This window comes from Gigantopelta aegis, chromosome 8 (assembly GCF_016097555.1).
Source record: "Gigantopelta aegis isolate Gae_Host chromosome 8, Gae_host_genome, whole genome shotgun sequence".
NCBI lineage: Eukaryota > Metazoa > Mollusca > Gastropoda > Neomphalida > Peltospiridae > Gigantopelta > Gigantopelta aegis.
Genome location: NC_054706.1, coordinates 18,935,183 through 18,941,182, shown reverse-complemented (window position 1 = coordinate 18,941,182; position 6,000 = coordinate 18,935,183).

Genomic DNA, 6,000 nt, shown 5'->3' with positions numbered 1-6,000 from the left:
GGAGGGCTGGTTGAACTTGAATGCGATTAACTGGAGGGCTGGTTGAATTTGTGAAGGACCAGTAAGATTTTTCTTCAACTCGTATTACTTGGCGACCATGATTTCCATGTTAGTTTTCAACTCTGGGCCCGGTCGCTCTCCTCAACATGCCCCAGTTTGTCATGTCAATGGCTTAACTACGACCGAACTGTCGTCGCTGTTTTAATCTCACGGTTTTGTGACCGTGAAATGTGATTTAATCCACTCAGAGACTGTCTCCTCGAGACGACGAGTAATCAGACCCACGTGGTGATGCATTGACCCACGTGGTGATGCATTGACCCACGCGATGGTGCATTGACGCGTCGTCGCTGTCGTTGATTACGTAATGAAAGAAACCATCCACCTACTGCATACAACGTGTAACAACCATCCTGCCTCGGAGTCGGTCACTGTCGTTGTCAAAGACTGAATCCGCGGTGGGCGTGCCTGAACCTTCGGAACATGGGCACGTTAAAACAGTTCCCGTCCCCGTGTAACAATGGCAGACACACCATACAACACTAGGTACCGCCGCTTTCTTTGTAGTATTCTGTAGACGGAAGACCTGATTTGATCTGAGTATTATTGGATATTTATTTATCCAATTTTTTAAAATTATATAATTAAATCGATCGACAAGATACATTACTTATGGACCGATTTATGACTGCCAAAAAAAAAGCATATATATATATTAGGATTCAAGCACGCTGTTCTGAACACTACATTAATGTAATAATAGAAATATATACAAAAGTAAAAGTAGCAACATGGCGACGGTATTTTGTAACCTGTGCTAACAAATTAAAATTCTTTGCTTTTAAGTTGTATAGCTTGCTAGAATATATAATTTCAACTCTCCTAGTCTCAGGGGAGTGACGAGGAGCTAGAGTGAAAGCTTCCCTTGACTGGCGAGGTCTGATGCAGTGCCTGAAATAATTAACATTTTTATCGCCACTTCCCCCTCCCCCCAGTAACCCCCCAACACACACAATTCCCACAAAAACCCTCACTAAAAAGCACACAAATCTTCTTACATTTTTACAACCACGGGATAAAGAATTTGCTAACTGTTAACAAAGTCGGTCTGTACTTCACACCTGTATGCTAACCTACACATAATTAAAGCACTCAGTTCAGCAGACGATGTCTGTAGAGATAAACTAAATATCTTTTCTCCTGGTCATTATGTGATAATATCAATTTGTCCTCGGATGTTGTCGTGTGCTTTGCATAACGACACGTTAATACCCGATAAGAAGAACTAGAACTAGGTGCCACTAACAAACATCACGACTTGTTGGCAATACTAGTGGAGAGGTACGATGGGGGGGGGGGGGGGGGGGGGGGGAGGAGGAGGAAGGAGAATGATGCTTGTAGCAGATTCGCATGGGCGCCCAATGAACAACCACAATGGATCTTTACCATTAATTCTTTGAAATCTGATTTTAGAGCTTCTATCTAATTAGGGTTCAAACACGCTGTTCTGGACACAGACATCTGGTATCTGGGGCTGTCTGTGGGATGAGTGTATATATATATATATATATATATATATATATATATATATATATATATATATATATAAATTAGGGTTCAAGCACGCTGTTCTGGACACATACATCAGGTATCTGGGGTTGTCTGTGGGTTAAGTGTATATATAAATTAGGATTAAAGCACGCTTTTATGGACAGACATCAGGTGTATGGGCTGTGTGTGTGTGTGTGTGTGTGTGTGTGTGTGTGTGTGTGTGTGTGTGTGTGTGTATGTTTGTGTGTAAATGCCCCTCCCCCATACGATGAATTCTGGAACTGCCCACTGAATGGAGTATCAGACTGCCAGTGCCAGAGTCAAGTTGCTGTTAATCCTTGCTTGTCAATTATACATTTTACATACGACTGGCAAGTGGCCTGCCACAAAGGCCCTATACGTATTGCCTGTCACACGCGTACGGGACCGCGGCCACCAGTCTATAGTCACATCCATGCCAGCCTTCACGGCGCTGGGCTGTCGTCGTCCCAGCCAACTGTTTCACGTAGACCACGACATGGCCTAGTCGTGTCTGGGGTGACGTAGCTCAGTTTAAATAAAGCAATACTAGTGTTTGACATGTCATATATCCTCTGATCGGTCTAGTCGGCGAAGTGGTCATGCATGTGAAAAAACATAAGCTGTTAATCAGTAGGTGGAATCTTGATCTGTCGGTAGAGCGCTTGGTTAGTAGGATCGAATTCTCTCGGTAGACCCATTCTCTGATTTTGTTTTATTCAACTATTGTCCCACGAGTGGTATATCAAAGGCCGTGGTGTGTCCTGTCCTGTCTGTGGGGAAAAAAAGTTAAAGTTTACTTTGTTTACCGACACCACTAGAACACATTGATTTATGAATATTCGACTGTTGGATGTCAAACATTTGGTAATTATGACATAGTCTTAGAGAGGAAACCCGCTACATTTTTTTTCCATTAGTAGCAAGGAATCTCTTACATACATTATCCTACAGACAGGATAGCACATATTACGGCCTTTAATATACAAGTCGTTGTGCACTGGCTGGAACAATAAATAGCCCGACGGGGATCGATACTAGCCCGACTGCGCATGAGGCGAGCACTTTGCTACTGGGCTACGTCCCGCACCTGGTCATACATTGGCTGCTGTGCAGTAGAATATGGATGTAGTCTTGTCGGTAGAGCGTTCGCCTGAGGTTCTTGGGTCGGACCCCTTCGGTGGACCCATTCTCTGATTGGGGTTTTCCCATTCCAGTTTCCCACGACTGGTATATCAAAGGTCTTAGTTTGTGTTGGTCTGTCTGTGGGAAGGTGCATATAAATGATCCCTTGCTGCTAATTGAGAAATGTAGCGGGTTTCTTCTAAGTCTGCATTGTCTTATGTTTTGACATCCAGTGATTAAGAAATCAATGTTCTCTAGTGGTGTCGTGAAACAAATCAAATGTTGACTAACTGGTCTAGTCGGTGAAGTGGTAAACCCACATGTGCTGCTACTCAATAGAACAGGTTCATCACACGGTCTTGAGGATGGCAGGTACTGGGTTCGTATCCCAGTGTGCGCTCCCGTCCTCGCACCTAATAAGTAACTAATCATAAACCCCTGGCCAGTCTAGACTTAAGTCTCTAATAGTATGTTGTATTTACGCAATGGAAACGCCATACAAATTGCATGCACATGACGTAATGTATTAACTTAGATGAAAAAATGTTTATACTAATAATTTTTTACAAATGACAGAGCAAATACGAAACGGTGGTTATATATTTGATGCTGAAAATAAATACCAAAAAGGAAACTCCAAAACAACACCAACAATTCATAAGTTACAAACGAACCTAAAAATAGATACTATACATGCGGGCGTGGCATATCAATGGTGACACGTGCGCGTTTCACCCATACCGTTCGATATATTCCGGACCGGCGAAACGACGGAAATAGAACTCTTCTCTTCCCAAGACGTTACGTTTCTGATTTAATCCGCAGGCCTCGCGCCAACATAAACGGAAGACCCGGGATAGTGGAAACGCGACACCCCTAGACCTGTTACTAAAATGACTGTATAAAATATTTCTACTAATTAATTATTATTCGTAAGGGGGCCCGACGCCGCTCTGACAGGCCGCGTTGTCTACGAAAACACGTCGTTGCCAGCGGAAAAGCATTCTCGGCGCTTTTCGTGCCTTTTTACACCGCCGGAACACGGTTCGTAAACATTCTGCACAATTTCCGACGACTCGCGTATTGTTTTTGTCTAACGCATAGAGACGCCGCAGTTTCCATATCACTTAGTTCTTTACAGAGACCTTGGCATATACAAGAAGACTCGTCTAGCTGTAGGTCCGTACCTAGTAGATGTAGCGGGTGGGGATCAATGGTGTTGGGGGGGGGGGGGGGGAGGAGGAGGAGAGAAAGTTACAGTGATGGAGACTAGCTATCGTGTACGTTTTAACGGTGTTTTTGTTTCGGCCAGTTTCAACGTCACAGACTTGTTTCACTCTGTTGTATCATTATCCAAATGTGTGACAGGTGTGTAGATTATCCAAACTTGGGTGTCCATTTTAACGGGTTAAAACTAGGGTTTGCGACTTTAAGTATGCCAGTAGTACGGATTAACTTGTACACGACTTGTTTTATATACAGATATTGTTACAGGTATACTCTTACAAGTTTTAAATTTATAGATCTCAGAAGATGCCAGAAACGGGGAACGGGGTGTATCAATTATCCTTTTAACTTGGGAGCGTGCATATTCTGAATACTCCAGCTTCAGAACCAAGGGCAGTCCCACCACTCTCAGTTCTGACGCCAATGGAATTTTAGAATATACTCTGCGGAATTTAGCTCAGTCATTGAGCGGTGGCTTGAGGTGTTTGCGTCGCAGGATCGAACCACCGTTGGGGGATCCGTTCAACTGACTGGGTTTTTTCCCCGTTACATCCAGTGCACCACAACTGGTCAAAGGCCGTGGTATGTGCTTTCCAATCTGTGGGAAAGTGCATATAAAAGATCCCTTTCTGCGTTAAGAAAATGTAGCGGGTTTCTTCTATTCACTACGAGTCAGAATTAACAAATGTTTGACATCTAATAGCCGATGATTAATATGTCAATATGCTCTAGTGGTGTTGTTAAACAAAACAAACTTTACTAATACTCTACACACTCCTTGTGTGGCAGGAAAGTTGTAAAATGGGCAGAAATCGATTACGTCCCTTTAACATTCTTCACAAAGGAAGATACAAAATACCATACTATGTAGTAACCATGTCCTGGAGATCGTTGTCGCGTCGTTGAAATCGAATATGGAAATAAATGTCTAATCTTTCGTGGACAGTAGACATTATAAGATTAATGGTAGTTTATGTCTTAGACAGCACGGATTAGGTTGCACAAATTTGTCTGTATGGGTCAAAGGTAACGAAACATGATTTATGAAGCCTTGAGTCTGCATACCCAATATACTCTGCATTTTTCAGAAAGTTTAAATATGAGTGTGTCAGTTATATACATACTGAGAGAAACACATAGAGGAACGCTTGCTATTGTAGACAAAATGTAATTCACTAGTTGCATAATTTAAAGGAACAGACCCTAGTTTTAACCCGTAAAATATGGACACTAAGTTTAGTTATTTACAAACCTGTAACTCATTTGGATAAAGTTACAATAGGGTGAAAGAAGAGTCTGTGATGTTAAAACAGGAAATATCCTTAATAATAGACTAGAACTCCAATTGGTAAACCGCTACTTGTCAGACGCACGTGCGGTTTTAAAAATATGAAAAATGCAATGTTTGGTACTACAAACACCAGAATGACCAGAAACACTTCGGTTCTACGGAAATGGATAATCTTAAGAATAAAATATAAAGAATGTTTGATTTCAGTAATCATAAACGACTCTAATAATTAAAAATATGCTGTAGTGTTTTACAACTAGTCTGTCCCTTTAAAGATGTAATTTGCGACTGAATGTCAGAAATATGGAAGTGAGTGTAACACGGTTACAGGATTCGTCATATGTAATTTGCGACTGAATGTCAGAAATATGGAAGTGAGTGTAACACGGTTACAGGATTCGTCAGATGTAATTTGCGACTGAATGTCAGAAATATGGAAGTGAGTGTAACACGGTTACAGGATTCGTCATATGTAATTTGCGACTGAATGTCAGTAATATGGAAACGAGTGTAACACGGTTACAGGATTCGTCATATGTAATTTGCGACTGAATGTCAGTAATATGGAAGTGAGTGTAACACGGTTACAGGATTCGTCAGATGTAATTTGCGACTGAATGTCAGAAATATGGAAGTGAGTGTAACACGGTTACAGGATTCGTCATATGTAATTTGCGACTGAATGTCAGAAATATGGAAGTGAGTGTAACACGGTTACAGGATTCGTCAGATGTAATTTGCGACTGAATGTCAGAAATATGGAAGTGAGTGTAACACGGTTACAGGAT